The 17,105-nt window shown below is 36.5% G+C and overlaps 1 pseudogene; it reads right to left on the bottom strand.

Annotated features, from left to right (window-relative positions):
* Window positions 1–15,782: 15,782 nt before the first annotated feature.
* Window positions 15,783–16,740, bottom strand: LOC148006305 (nucleophosmin pseudogene; annotated as a pseudogene).
* Between the last annotated feature and the right edge of the window lie 365 nt (window positions 16,741–17,105).

Here is a 17,105-nt window from a genome sequence, read left to right as displayed (position 1 = left end):
TACATATATATGCACATGTCATATGGGTGTCTGAGGCCAGAAGACAAAGGAAGATTCCTCTAAGCTAGTATTTCAGGGAGTTGTAAGTAACCATGTGGATGCACGTATGCAAATGTTAGATTCTTTGGAAGAGCAGCAAGTGTTCTCAATCAGTGAACCATTTCTAAAGCCCCCTTGAAAATACAGATTCATTCCTTTTTTTAAGGAATATATTTCCGTAACATTTTTCATTCTTTTTCTGAGAAGAAAGGCAGCTTTTGGGGGATAATGGCAGTCTCTTTGCTGTCCCTATTCAGTCATCAAACCTTTTAAAGAACTAGTAACATCATTGTGTATCAAATACAATACACCTGTAACATACATATTTCATACATAAGACAACTTAACATTTATACCATACTAGGCATTAAAGATTTGGTACAAAAAGTATTTTATTAGAAATAAACTCATTTTAAAGGATATTCTGTAGAGTCAAGTGTTTCTTTACACTGTCTTGGTTTGGAACCTGAAAGACTCAGGTCCTTAACTTGGTGTTTAGTATGTTGTCCTATGGTTTCACTCCTAATTTCTTCTTTTCATAGCCAAAAGGCTTCTTCACATGCTTTTGATCATCTACAGTGTGGGATCAGGATTGGGAACAAGGTGGACAGCTATATTTGTAGAGCATTTCAGTAATGTCCAAGGTTCCATCTTTCTGGTGATCAGTAGTTTTATGTACCTAAAGAGTTGCCGGTCAAGAGAGCTTTCAAGGCTCCTTCTTGTGCCTGCCTTGGCAATTTTTGTATGAAAACAGGAAAATACTTTCAGGGACTGAACAACTAATCAAAAAGTTCAGCATAAATGGGCTGAACTTAGTCTCTTATACATATGCAACATATGTGCACCTTGGTCTTCATGTGGGTCCTCCTACAACTGGAGCAGGGGCTGTCTCTAAAGCTTGTTGCCTGTCTGTGGATCCCATTCCTCTAACTGGGCTGCCTTGCCTTGTCTCAGTGAGAAAGTTTGTGCAAATAATTGATGTGCCAGAATTGGGGGATAACCATGGGGTGCCTTCACCCTCTCAGAGGAGGACAGAGGGAGGGCCTGTGTGAAGGGGGACTAAGAGGAAGGGGGTCATTGATTGGAATGTAAAGGGAATGAGTAAGTAAATAATGGGAGAAAAAGGAAGTAGCATTCACTAGATAGCTTATCTAGATTTGCCTCTGCTTTAAAATAATTAATCTGAGGTTTTAGAAGTCTTTAAAATTACTTTTCAAAATGTGGGTAGGTAGGCCTTCATTTGATTACAAACAGTTTCACACATAACATTTACAAATGAAAGTAGATACCAGTTGCCAGTTACATCAGGGATGAATTCTCTGTGTAGAGACCATTTGCTGTACCTCAGTAAGGGAAGAAAGATATACAGAATTATGTATGGTTAGTTAGACATTAGAATACTCCTCTGCTAGACACATGTGCCCTGTTATCTTGACTCTACTACCATAAGCAGTTATGGGAATTGAAAAACATTCCACTGAAACCTGGCTTTATTGCCCTTCAAACTGTATCCATTGTCACTTCTTTATATATGTACTGTGCTCCCACACACCTGGCGAAAACTGTCAGTCATTCCAATCACTAGATACAACTCTCAGTGGCAGACATTCTGAATTTGTCCTGAGGGAAGCAGCCTCAGCAGCAAGGGTTGCTGAACAGTCGTTGAACTTGGCATGGCTGATTTCAAAGTGGCCAAAGGTCTCCATGGATGTCTGGTTATTTCTCACTTTTATTCGCTTGAAAAAAATGCTACTTTTTAAAAAATTAAGTCATCAAAATTTGTAAGGTTGTCATCTTTATGTCAGGACAGCAATATGTCTTTGTCTAGAGTTTCTTTTCTGACATGGATAATTTTGTGTTCATGACTGCGGCATATTTTCTTTTCAAATACTTGGACAGAAGAATCTTCCCCTCCCACTCCTTTTCCCGCCTACTCTCACTTCCTTTCCCACTTCTTTCCTTACTCTCTGCTGAAGATGCATTGTTGACAGAATCCAGAGTTGATGCTACAGACAGGAAAGAGGGAAGCCCAGGGAGAGACACTGCTGACTGTGACGTTCCTCTGTAGGAGCACCTGGGACTGCCTGCAGAGCCGGCAAGTCGGAATGTGATATGCCGAACAGGTCGCGATGAAAAAAAGAAAAAAGACACCTAGTACAATTTATCTCAGGAATCTTCATCACGGAGGGGACAATTTTATGGTAGCACAAGGCCACATGCTGAGACAGCATACCTAAAGTTTTGCTGTTGTGATAAAATTCTTACACATGCATATATGTATTTATGGTCTTACTTATTTGCACTGCTATAGATAAACTCAGTGCTTTGTGCACATCAAGTACATGTTAGAACATTGAGTTTTATCCCTGGCAAAATTCTTAATTATTTCTAGGAAGGGACTCTTCATTTTCCTTATACTTATGGCCCACATATTATGAAATTATGTGCCCAATTTAGCTTTATTAAACCATCAGAGATGTACACAGTCATGCCATTAATGGGGTTCAGGTTGGCATCAGTTCCTCCATTTAGTGTAGTAGTAAAGACCCTCATTCCCAAGCCCCAGCAATGCTTGTGACTAACTGTTCCCATACAGGCTGGAATCATCTGACATGAGGAGAGAAACGATTTTAAGTTTTAATCTTAGGAGTCCATGTAAATAGACTTTGCCCGCAGGAGTCTATACAACTTTATACAGCAGGACTTTGGTAAGGAGTGAAAGGGTTCAACATTGTTAAGATGAGATTACACCAGAAATTCTAAGAGGGCTTCTGATACCCTGTACCATAATGGACAGAACTGCTGCTTTCATCAAACTTTGAGGAGACAAAAGAAATGAAGCTGCTATTATGAAAATTCTGATTCTGACTCAAGGATTGTCATATGAGTAAATGTCTACAACATCTAATGAATGCATACCTATGTCTCAAGTAGGAAGTCAAGATGATATGTGTGTGGCTACATGTTGTCGGTCGTGTGTATTGTTTAGGTTAATATATAGACTACAGGTCCAACATGCATCACATGCCATTAGCACTAAGGGAAAGTATATTATTATAATATCATATATTCTATTTTTATACACAAGAGTTATGTTATGTATTCTAAAAGAGTCCCTACTATTAATATGGATCAAGAGGTGGCTGAGGTTCTCAGTATTTTGGGTAAGAGTCTAGAATGAGTCCATGAGAGTAATAGAGAGGAAAGGGAAGGCTTACAAACCTGATAATAGTACCTGTCTACTCTAAAGTCCACATCTCAAGCCTGGGTACATCCTGAGCCATCTTTCTGATACACAGAACAATGTCATGTGTTTTGCTGTATGAAAACACTGCTGGCATCAGACCACTTCACACAATGCTAGGCTGAATAAATATATTTTAAAATGTTATCTTGCATCAGATGTTTCTACTTAGCTCAGAATGATGTGGGGTCTTAAGAGTATATTAGGAAGAAATGGAAACTTAGCAGATACATGTTGTTTCTAGAATCAGAGAGATGACTTTTCTCTGGCGCATCATATCTAGTACCTCCATTCCTCTCTTCCTTTGCCATAAGATGGCTCAACACACAAAAGCACATATATGTCAAAGGTCAGCAGAATGGGGGATTTGCTGGAATTTCTTCCCTTAGTTCTCTGACTCCTAAGTTCTCTCTCCTTTTCTTTTGAGAAACTCAGTGGTTTCTGTTCCCCTTACTTGTTTAAGCATACATTAATTTGTTCCATCAACATTGAACACTCTGTTGTAGTAGGTCCTGGGCTCTATGAAGGTATTGGAAATTAATCAGATACAGGTTCTGCTTTATGTAGTCAGAGGAAATATACAGATAATGTGTGTGTGTGTGTGTGTGTGTGTGTGTGTGTGTGTGTGTGTGTGTGTGTGTGTGTGTTTAGGGAAGCCAGAGATCAATGTTGGTGTATCACTCAATCAATCTCTATTTTACATTACAGGAAGTCTTCCACTATGCCTAGAGCACACTAATTCAGCTAGAATTACTAGCCATCAATTTCCAAAGGCCAGTTACTTCCCTCTCCTCAACTATGGAATGAAATTACATGTGTGTACAGCATAAGACCAGTCTATTTTTCTTTCTTACATTTTTCTCTTCTTCTCCTCTTTTCTTTTTTCCTCTTCTTCTTCTTCCCCCTCCTCCTTCTCCTTCCCTCTCCCTATGTCTCTCCCTCCCTCCTAGCCTTTGAACAGAGACCCACAGATGGAAAGGAACACATTTTGTAAAGAAATGAAAAAGAGTACTTTTGGGAGGAAGGGAATAGCAATTTCATTACCAAGAAGCAGGAAATGTAATGCATGCATTCAAGTAACAGAAATGATTTTGGACTGTAGTCACATGTCAGATGGGAACCAGAGGATAGAGAACTTTATGACTAATGTGAGACATTGTAAAAGTGTTTGACTCAAATGAAGACTGTATGGAGTGATCTGTGTTTGTGAACATAATCCTCCCTTGCTGTGAACTAATCATGAAAAGAGTTCATTCAATAGAAGCCAAGGTCAGCAGTCATCCATGCAAAAGACAATAACATGTAAGTGTCCTGACAAAAGGATGATAAAGTGTTAGATTACAGACACACTGGGAAGCTGAAACTCAGCTAATTTTGTGATAGATTATGTGTGATAGGAGTTGTGATGATGGGGACCCAGTCAGAAATCAAGGATTAAATCTGAATGTTCTGTTTGAGCACTGAGAAAATAATGGCATTATCAATAGCATAGTCAAATAAGCTTTGAGAAAAATAGTGGCTATAAATTGTTTCAGTTGCTGAACTTATGTATCTACATTTTTCTAAAGTCTCCTTGTACTCTGGTCCTGGATCTTTTATAAGTAGAAGGTGTACTGTTTTTTTAAGGGTGATAAATAGAGACAACATTGATGTCTTCTGTCTCTGGGAAGCTTGCATTTTACCAGCAATGGGGCATTAAAATATGTCAGTGATACTCTACAAGCAGGATTTTTTTTACTGCAATTGCAATTGACGTATTCGCTCATTCATTCATTGTTTGTGTATTCATTCATTGATCATTTGCTAATCTATTTCCTTACCTTCTGTATAGGTGTGTCTGCATGCATTTATGTATACAATGTGTATACTTACTGCCTTTGGAGGCCTAAAAAGCTTCTCAGATCTCCAAGAACTGAAGTATCATGTAGTCATAAACCACCAAAAATGCTCAAAATAGAATTAGCAACCATAACTAAAACACAGACACACATACACACACACACACACACACACACACACACACACACACACACAAGTCTAAGAGGAAAAAAAAAGTCAACTTGGCCTCTAAGAATAAGCTCAGTTATAGGAACAAATACTATGTTGAATAATCAAAATTCATGCATGTCTCCTCCAGTTCTATAAATAATAAGAACAATTATTGTTTTTTTTAATATTTTTACCTCACTTTCTGCTGTTTCCTTTTTTCCTTCTCCTCCTCCTTCCCCTTCTCCTCCTCTTCTTCTTCCTCCTCCTTCTTCAAGCAAGGTCTCATGTCTAGGCTAGCTTCCAACTGCCTACGTATCCAATGCCTCCTGATTATAGGGCCGTATCACAACTTTGGGTTTTGGTGGAGCTGAAGCAAAATTAAAGACTCTGGGCAGGCTCTGTAAGCAACCTGCCAACTGAACTACATTCTAAGCCCAATTCACAATTTTGGAAACATCAGTTGGGTGTGGAAAGTGGTTAAGAATCAATCCTTCCTACTTTCTGAGAGGACTGTGTTTGGACCTCAGTAGCCACATGGTAGCTCACAATTTACTATAACTCAAATTCTATGTGGACTAAAGATATCTGTCTGTACAGGCATCAGCTACACATGAACTTACACACAAATAAAAGTCATACATATATCATTACAAATGCTTCAAAGTTATCGCTCACTCAAAATCTTCTAAAGTATGTTTCAACTTTTGGCTTTTATAATATTATGATAAAATTTAATCATTTTAATACATTTCAGCAATTTTTTAAATACTTATTATTAAGTATTTAGTATTAAACTACACAAATATCTTTAACCTTTTAATGTTAGGCTTGGCATCATACTGATGGATGACACTGCTTAGATAAATATCTTGGTTTTCTTTCTACTATGAAATACCACAAGTATATTGAGGCTACGATAAGTTCCAGATGAAACAATTTTGTGTTCATGTGAGATACAGATTTTGTTGTATATAATAACTTACTAATTTATTTTCAACAATATGTATTTACTATTGGGGAAATGAAGAACATCTTTCTATAGTTTTCTTATTACATAAAAGAAAGTATCCTGAGTATTATACAATATTTACACAAGACAATATTGACCTATTTATGATGATATTAGAATATTTTAAAATCAAAAGCTAAAAGAGAGAGGGGTCAGAACATTGTTGGGAGTTTTCAATGAATCACCGCACATTAGGCTCTGTGAAGTGAAACACAGAAATAAGAAGAGTATTTACAATCAATTGAGTAACTTATAAACTTAAAGTACTGATTGGAATTCTGACACATAAATGAGCTTAGCAGGTATTAACTAAGGTAAACAGCTGTGGTGTGTGGGAATGAACTGTGTCAATAATACATTTCTCATGGTCAGATAGTCAAGGCCTGAGGCATGTTCTTTTGATCACTCTAATCCTTAAATGTGAGAAATATTGTATTTTACTTAAAAAAATACAAGATTAACCTTTAGATTCTGCACCCTGGTTGTTGTAAAAATGGCTGGGTGTCACTTTAGAGAGCTTGTAACTCTCCAAACTTCAGAGGTCACCAGAGAGAGATCATGTCAGGGGAGGTAATGTGGTTCACTGGACCATTTAAATTACTTTATATAATACATATTTTTAAAATTTTTCTCTATTCTTTTAGATTAAAATATAATTAAATAATTTCCCCTCCTCTTTCCTCCCTTCAAGCCCTGTCCTATATCCCTTTTTGCTCTTTTAAAAATTAATGGTCTCCATTTCTCAATAATTGTTGTTATATACATATTTGCATGTTCATGTCCATATATATGTGTGTGTGTGCACACATAGGTCTATTTATAAATTAAAACTTTTGTTCGTTTGCATGTGTAAAATTTACTTTCTAGGAGACTGATCTATTCTAAGTTATAAATATTATGTTTTGAAAATATGATATCTACTTTTTAAAGAATAACATATCAATAGCAACACTGTCCTTTTGGAATTTAAACTATTAGTGTCTTAACTAATATTTTTATCCAGAAAATAAAAAAAGCATCTACTTTTACTTCCTGTCTGCCTGTGATCTGAATTTTTGTTTCAACTCTGGTTTCTTGTTTGATTCATTGTGTCTTCTGGAGTTGACTCAGGGAAAGGCAAAGGGACCATTAATATCTTGTCTTGCACCGTGAAAACGATTCTGCAACCCCACCATTTCTCATGAAGAATGGGTTTTAAATATGTATAGAAAGAGCTGTTCTTTGATGGATTGCAGAATGGCTTTTTCATTGAGAGAATAAGCCCATCCCAGAACTTGACATTCTCCAGCAGATGACACTTCAAACACGGCCGTCAATATAATTTTACTTAAAATAAAAATTGACTGATGACCAAAACACCCCAGAATAGAAAACTGGAGTTTGTTTTCTCCTAAAAAGGGGTCTTGAAATTCAGCTTAAGAAATTCAATTTCTTATTTCTGCACAGTTTTGGCTAGTGATTCAAAACAAATTTGCATTTAGTTACCTGCACACATACTGTTATTAGATAGGAATATCTTCATAAAAAGAGTATAACTGTATCTACTTACTGCAGAATGTATGGAACTAGGAAATTCTCTTTTATTCTCATCCTTGTGTTTTTTGGGAAAATGTTTCTTGCCTCTTTATACTCAGTGGCTTTTTTTTAATGCAAGGAAGGAAAGATAGAAGAGGTATCTGGATGAGTTATTTTGATCCCTGGATCTTCATATTGTACCTCTCTACCTTTTAGTACTTTCCAAATGGTTTTTTGACCTTACCTATGGGTGTGATGCTATTTCCCACATATGTGGACACACACACACACACAGAGAGAGACACATACACACAGACACAGACACAGACACACACACACAGACACAGACACAGACACAGACACAGACACAGACACACACACACATTTATATTCTAATTCTTACTACCTTAGAGCTTGTTAGAGCTTAGTCTTATTTAGAGCTTGATTTTCAACAGTGTCCGACTTTAAGTTGCTCCTTATTTTTTTCCATCCTCACTGAATCTTACATTTTGCTTGGGCAGCAATGGTAATCTTTACAAGAATGGTGATTTGTGTCAGAAAGAGGGTGAATAAATTTTCTATCCAGATGTAAAGCAAGAAAAAACTGAAACACATCACAATAAATGTTTTCTTTGGAATAATGAAAAATTAAAGTAACATATACAAGAGAAGGCAGATTTTTATTCTGCTTCACTAATTTGTTCAACACATGCTTACTAAAATTATCACACACTGTCCCTACATGTTCTAGAAAATTAGTTTTCAACAAAATATACTCCTTAAAATGTTTATATCTCTAAAGGGTAAGAGTAAGGCCCAAAATATTAATGATCCCCAAGTAGTATAATTTCATTAACATAATGATCATTTTTAATGGATGGATTTAGAAAATGGGAATAGAAGCTCATAATTTTCCTAGACATGGCAAAATAAATCAGTGTTTTCAAGACAATGAAACCATTTAGCTAAGTCATAGGATGGCCAGTAGATAATGTGCTCGTTTAGCAAAGAGCAGTCTGAGTAAAACACAAGCAACTAGGAAAATGGCTGACTATGGAAATGTGGAGTGACACGGTTAGGTAATGAGGAACAGGGGCTTAGGAGAGAACTTACTTGGTACAACGATTGCTGTCTGCTCATGAGGACCTGAGTTTTATCTTCAGTACCCTTATATAATAGTAAATTAATGTGGCAGTGCCTATAATCTAGCCATGGAGAAATGTAGACAGAAGGCTGACTGGGAATTGGTCTCCAGTCTGCCTAGTTTAATCAGTAAGTTATGGCCTTGGTGAGAGACTCTGTGTCTGTACTATGGTGGAGAATAAATTGAGAAAGATACGCAACATTGAAAACTGGCTTCTACATCCATGCAAATAACTTTACATTTTCAGACATAAGTATGCATAGGAATAAACACATACACACATGCACATACAGAGAGACAGACAGACAGAGAGAGAGAGAGAGAGAGAGAGAGAGAGAGAGAGAGAGAGAGAGAGAGAGAGATAAGACTTTAAAAGCAACTAGAGACCAGGTGGACATGTTCTGTGTCACCCTGAAATGTTCAACAGCCTGTAACCCTCAAATGTCTTGGACAAGGATGTATAATATTTTTAATTTATAATTTTGGTAAACATTTTTCAGGCACATTCTGCAGGATAAAGAAAAAGAAAGTATTATAGTGTGCTCATGCTCTTATAAAAATCACTAACTTCTAATTTCAGTGGAGTAAAAATATTCTCTTCGTTTGTGACTATCAAACTCTGTTTTTAGGACTTCGATTTACTATTCTGTGAATTGGACAGGTTTGTCCAGCTCAAGATTATATCCACTGACTTGTACTTAAGGGCATTGAAAAAATGAAATCTAGTTTGACATTTGATTCTTTACACAGAGTAATCTTTTCTTTTGTTCTTTGTTCTTGTCAGACTCAATATTTAAAACAACACAATTGATACTTATACATATTTCCATAATTATTTCTCATTATTCAACATCTTGGCCTATGAATTTGTATCTTTTTGACTAATAAGTTATGTTTTTTAATTTATGCTTAGGTGTTACTTCAAATAATGATAATAACAACAAATATTATTGTTGTTGTTATTTTAATTTTTAAGGCTGATATTTTTCAATTATGTACCATTTTAAATTAAGTTAAATTACTCAAGAGCTTAGAAACAGCTTGATGACTAAAAGCACTTTCACCTTTAGCAGAGTCCCAGGGCTCGGTTTCCAGCAACTGCCTATGATGGCTCAAAACCACCAGTAACTTCAACTTAACTGGAAGATAACCAACACTGTCTAGCTTTTGATGGCACCTGCATGCAGTCGAAGCAAGTAAACTCACATAGGAACATATCCATACACATACATATAAATACTAAATATATCTTTTAAAATAAAATAAATTGATATATGAATTACATTTCTCTTTCATATTTTCTCAGATTTAATTTCAAATAAGAGACAAGTGTGATTAAGGATTTTTTAAAAATATTTATTGTTCCTACTGCTACTTTTAAAATGTTTTTTTATTTTTAAAGATTTTTTTTTTACTTTTTCATTCATACAGTTTTTTATTGTTAGTTTTCTGACAAGCATTCAAGTGTCACAGAGGGAAAGAGAGAGAGTGAGTTATATTCCCTGCTCTAGGACAGAAACATGGGTGCTGAGAACCAAACTGGGTTCTCTGCAATGACAACTGCCAAGCTGTTTCCCCTCGCCCTCTAACGCTACCTTTAATTTTGACTGTGAATGTGAGTATCATGATCTCCATTTCATATTGCTTACATGTTCCTTCTTCTGCCAACCAGCTTTTAAAAACATATACTCAAATGTAGCATGCTCACACACATTATTGAAATATACGTAACATGCAACAAATTGAAAATACTTAAAATACACTATTTAATATTTTTGACATCAAATGAAATAAGCACCCCTTCAACAAGTCACCACAATCATATAAGGATCATAGTCATGTCTTGGGGCCTTTCTCAAACCCCCTTTCCCCTAAATTCTTTCCCTGTCTAGATCTCTAGGTAAATGATTGATCTAATCTTTCCCAAATTTTACCTTTTGTGTAAAAGTACCATCCAATTTATACTCTGCTGAATTTTTATAACCACTCAGCATAGATTTGAGATTTATGTTACCGTATGAATTTGTAACTCATGATTCTTTAATACTGAACAGCAATCTACAGTGTGAATACATAGCATACAGAGTAACTCATTCTGCCCTTGAAAGACATCTCAGTTCTCTCTTATTTTGGTTACCACAGTTAAAATTACTGTGGAACTTCATGCAAAGGTCTGTGTGAAAAAAGTTTGATTTTTTCTCAAGTAAATATCTAGGAGGGAATTGATTAGCTCCTATTGTGTGTTTAACTTTTTCACAACCAACCAACTAATCTTGAGAATGATAGTTTAAATTTACATATGTATAAACAGCGAATGAGATTTCCTGGGTCTACATACAACTGACAAAATTTTGAATAGTTGGTAATTTATATTTTAAACATGCGAATAATACATAGTGGTATGTCAGTGTGTGTGTGTGTGTGTGTGTGTGTGTGTGTGTGTGTGTGTATGTATGACTTCCTTCTTTCTCCTTTGTATTTTCATCTTTCTCCCTCCCATACACTCAGGTCCAAGGATTCTACAGATTCTCTGTAAGATCTTCATTTCTACATCGTTCACGCTTCTTGGTTTGTTTGGATGCTCATATCTAAATATTTTCCTCTTTGATCAGAAAAAAACAGTGTGTTTTAGTTGAATCATTTTAGATGTATTGAGATAATTCTTGGCACCTAGCTTACAACGTGTTTTGTTGTGTAATGTACACATAAAGAAGTTGCTGATTTCGCTCCTGTTGCAGTTCGCTTTCCTATTTGTAGCAGTGCTCTATAAAAGGAAAAATGGTACTTCCTGTTTTCTAAGTGCTTCCTTTTTTCATGTCTCTTTTTGTACTGTTTATTAAAGAGGAAAATATTGAAATCTCTATTACTTAGTGTTTATCTGCATTAGGATTAATACTTAATGTCTTATTAAGTTTACATCAGGTATTTTAAAACTCTTATATAATATGCATATACAGCTATGGTTGTTACATTATAATAGCATGTGATAATTGTGCTAAGTAATGAGTTGTATGGTGGTAATGGTGATATTTTCATAGATGTATATCATCATCTCAATAAACTGACATGTTTGTCCATTTCCAGCTCTTTTTCTGGTTAGACTTTGCACTGAAGTTGGCTAATTTGCCATTAGCTTAGCTTCCTTTCAATCAACCATAGTAGTGCTTTTTCAAAAACCCGATGTTTTGGTTTGGCTTTGCTGTGGATGGTATTCATTTTCCCTCTGTTGATTTAGTGTTCATCTCAGCAATAATTTAGAAATGTGTTCTGTTTGAAATATTTATTAAAATTCTTACAACACAGTTTTCCAGATTTTCCTTGTTGCTCTGGTTTACAAGAAAGTTCTGGGTTGTGTGTCTGTGAACTTTCTGATTGTACTTAAGACATTCACCAGGGAAAGGACTGGCACCTGCAGTAATGACCAAGGCTGAGGTGGACAGAAGCCCTAAGGTAGAACATGTTAGTGCCATTTGCTGAGGGGACATATTGCCAAACTCTGTCAAATATTTATGCTTGGCCTATACACCTGGGCTGCTCTGAGCTGTGTCTTTCGGTAGTGGTTTAGTCCCAGGAAGCTCTGGTTGGTTGGCATTGTTGTTCTTATGGGGTTGTAAGCCTCTTCAGCTCTTTCAATTAGAGAAAGGTCTCTAATTCCTCTAACCAGGATCCCGTTCTCAGTTCAGTGGTTTGCTGCTAACATTCGCCTCTGTATCTGACATACTCTGGCTGTTTCTTTCAGGAGAGATCTATATCTGGTTCCTGTCAGCATGTACTTCCTAGCTTCATCAATCTTATCTAGTTTTGGTGACAGTATATATATGAGCCACATGTCAGACAGGCCTTGAATGGCCATTTCTTCAGTCTCTGCTCTAAACTTTGCCTCCATATCCCCTCCTAAGGAAATTTTTGTTCCCCCTTTTAAGGAGTGAAGTGTCTGCACTTTGACCATCCTTCTTGAGTTTCATGTGGTCTGAGGATTGCATCTTGGGTAAGTTAAGCTTTGGGGCTAATATCCACAAACAAGTCATTGTTTTTGATAGCTGAGTAGTACTACATTGTGTAGATGTACCATGTTTTCTGTATCCATTCCTCTGCTGAAGGGCGTCTGGGTTCTTTCCAGTTTCTGGCTTTTATAAATTAGGCTGCTATGACCATAGTGGAGCATTTGTCTTTGTTGTATATTGGAGCATCTTTTGGGTATATGCCCAGGAGAGGTATAGCTGGGTCCACAGGTAGTTCAATGTCCAATTTTCTGAGAAATCTCCAGACTGATTTCCAGAGTGGTAGTACCAGTTTGCAATCCCAGCAACAATGGAGGAGTGTTCCTCTTTCTCCACATCCTAGCCAGTGTCTATTGTCCCCTGAGTTTTTTTTTTTTTATCTTAGCCATTATGACTGGTGTGAAGTGGAATCTCAGGGTTGTTTAGATTTGCATTTCCCTGATGACTAAGGATTTTGAGCATTTTTATAAAGAACTCTTAAGGTGACATGAGATGAAACCATGTATTCTTGACCAAGAACTTGTAGGCATTTTTTTTAATTATTGTTGTTATTGTTTGTTTAAAATTGTTAAAAAGCCATTGTGGACAATGAATATATGTTTTATTAAAGTAATCACGAGCTTCCTAAAATAAAGACTGGCAATATGTAATTCAAAGAAATCAACACTCATAAATGAAAGTCAGTTATTAGAGACTATACCAATCATAATTACACAAGTAAGATGGTTTGTATATGCTTGGCCCAGGGAGTGGCACTATTAGAAGGTGTGGCCTTGTTGGATTAGGTGTGTCACTGTAGGTGTGAGCTGAAGACCTTCACCCTAGCTGCCTGGAAAACAATCTTCTCCTTCTAATGAAGATGTAGATATCTCAGTTCCTCCTGCACCATGCCTGTCTGGATGCTTCTATGTCCCTGCCTTGATGATACTGGACTGAACCACTGAACCTGTAAGCCAGCCCCAGGAAAATGTTATGCTTATAAGAGTTGCTTTGGTCATGGTGTCTGTTCATAGAAGAAAAACCCTAACAAAGACAACAAGCCTGTTTATTTTGGAGCAACCCAACTTCTGGACACTATGGTAAAATACATCTTTGACTTGAGCATCTCAGACTATGGTTAAAAAAAAAAAGAAAACAATGCAGGAACTTGTGGTATGTGAGATAGAGTGAAAACTCTCTTGTCTCAATTTTAGGGCCTTTCACAGCCGTGTTCCATTTCACCTATTGATGATTCCAGTGCTGTCAGCCTCTCACTCTAGAGACGAATTAACATGGGCTTTGCAGTGTGGCCATTCTGATAATGAATCATGGCAGTCTTCCTCTTCAGCCAGGCACTCACTGACTGTGAGTGTCAGGTTATTATCTTCAGTGTCTTGACACTGATGGATAACTTTCTACATTCTGCATGAGCATGTGACTTAAGATACGTTTCTTCTGTCAAGACACAGGTGAGAAAGGCAAAATATCCTAATCCTATAGTAAAATAGTTAGCACAATTTAGGCATGATCTTAAACATTACCTAAGAAAGCTATGAGGTGTGTGTGTGTGTGTGTGTGTGTGTGTGTGTGTGTGTGTGTGTGTGTGTGAGTGTATGAAGCAGAATGGATAAAATTGATTGCTATGTTTAGTTAGAACTTCAAAGAATGTCAGGAAATATCAAATGGGCTGTGAGACAAGGGTCTCAGGATAATTGAGAACCAAGTAATAGAGATATTCCAATATTAACAGCATTAGTCAGTACACAGTAATTGTGTGCTTAAGATGACAAGAGTATATTACATAGAATTTTTACATAGAATTCTTAGCTAAGTAGTGCAAGATAATTGGGATCACTAACTGGGTCCAGACTTTGGAATTATCAGTTCCTACACCCAATGGCCAAGATAATACCATTGGGACTACTGATAACCTGAATATTTTTAACTTTAAGTTTCACTTTAGAGCAGGTTTGGAATGCAGTATGTGGTCTGGGAATAAAGGCAGATGTGTAGGTCTGAGACATCAATGAAAAGGAATCAAAGATGGAAATACTATTAGAACAGTTTTGAACAGGTTGCATCTATGAAAAATCTACTCATGTAGGCTTTAATAAAATAATTTGGAAAGCACTTTGGGGTTTATTTGAGCCTTTCAAACTCTATTGACAACAGGCATTTAAAGGAAACTGCTGACATAGGGGCCTGTTATTATTAACCCAGGTATCACTAGACTCACTTCTCCTGTCAGATTATTTTAAGGTTGGATCTATTGAATAATTGGAGCATGAATATTGATTGCTGTCACAACTGGCACATATTTGGAAAACGGCTTGTAGGTTTTATTGACTTTATGTTGAATGAAGAGTGATATTAATTAACATGAAAAGAATTTATACTTTGTGTTTTCTCATTTTTATGTGTAATAGATCACCTACATTGATACTCCTGAAGTGTTGCTCTACTCTCACATCTGTACTGCATAGCATTCACTTAGAAAGACACTAATAGGAGAGAAAACATGTTGCTGTTTTTAACATATATTTACTTTTCTTTTTTTTACTTTATTAAATACTGAGTTTATTACACATGTATATTTTTGTGTCCCTACAATTTCCACATCTGACCACTACTATTACTATGTCCTTAATATAAGATTCCATACATATTTAAATCAAGGAAAGGGTGGAGTTCCATCCTTGAAAACTAAACAGGCATTTTAGACAATACATTCTTTGCAATTGAACCTGGACAACATTTATCAAACACAGTGGGGAAAGTTCTCACTTTGCATTATAAAAATGACAAATATCAACAACAGAAATGAAGTAGGACAGAATATTTTAAACTTTTAAAACCAGTTTCTTAAAAAGACTTCTTCTGCTGCCAGAGATCTTGAATAGCCCCCTGGTCAGTCATCTGGAAACAATTAATATCACATAATTAATGAACTTGGCTTCTACTTTGGGAAGAGAGCCACCCTTTTCTATATGTGCTTGCATTTTTGCCTTAATATCCTCTACAGAACTAGGTTCTTTTGGTGTTTTGGGAGTTTTTTCTGTTTTTTTTGAAGGACTCGTTACCCTTTCATCTTGGTGGTCTTGGTTTTAAGTCTTTTCCATTTTGCTTTGATTTGGCTGTGGTATTTCCTACAGTTTTCTTCACTGGAAAATTTTCTTCAGTTTCCTCTTCATCAAAATCATCATCTTCTTCTTCATTGTCCTCTACTACTACTACTACTACTACTACTACTACTACTACTACTACTACTACTACTACTACTACTTCTTCTTCTTCTTCTTCTTCTTCTTCTTCTTCTTCTTCTTCTTCTTCTTCTTCTTCTTCTTCATCAAGTTTTACTTTTTACTGTGAAACCATTTTACTTACCACCTCCAGGAGCAGATCTCTTTCCAGACATGCCTAACAATTTGACATTCTCCTCATCTTCTGACTCTGCATCTTCCTCTACAGCTACTAGGTGCTGTCCAATAATGTGAACAGGCCCTGAGCCACACTTCAAGCTTAAGACCACAGGTGGTGTAATTTTGAAGCCCCCAAGGGAAACTGTTGGTTGTACAGATATTTTCAAAGTTGCCTGTGTTACTTAACTGGACTGCCTTCATATTTCATTGCTTCTGCCTCTACAATGGGGATGTATAACTCATCTTTTGCCCCTAATCCTAACTGTTCATAATGATAATTGGTGCTCATTTTCATCATTATCCTCTTTAAAGTGATAGTCTTTGTCAGGCTTTAGTTCACAACTGAAAAGGTAGTTCTGAGGCCTAAGAGCATGCATGTTCATGTCCATCGAGTCTTCCATGAGGTAGAAGTTTGCACTTTAGTGTGAGAGAAGCCAGAGGGAAAGAAACTGCCTGCTCTTCCACAGAACAGATCCACAGGATGGAATCACACCCCATATATTTACTCTTCAAAGTGCCATACATTTATACAATCTGTATTGGTCATATTTATCTACCTCCATCTCCCTTTAACATCTGCTTATACACTTATCCTTTTCCCATCCAGATTCATGTCTTTTCAATTTTTATGTTATGAATAACCTTGAAACCATACAATATTACCAATATACCCATATGTAAGTAGATGTGTGGTCAATCCACAGGCTAACGGGTATACCCTCAAAGCACACGTCCAAAAAGAAGAATGATTTTCCCTCCCTTGGGA

This window comes from Rattus norvegicus, chromosome 4, assembly GCF_021556685.1.
Source record: "Rattus norvegicus strain SHRSP/BbbUtx chromosome 4, alternate assembly SHRSP_T2T, whole genome shotgun sequence".
NCBI lineage: Eukaryota > Metazoa > Chordata > Mammalia > Rodentia > Muridae > Rattus > Rattus norvegicus.
The sequence above is the reverse complement of the archived record's forward strand: the minus strand, read 5'-3'. Positions and strand labels throughout refer to the sequence as shown.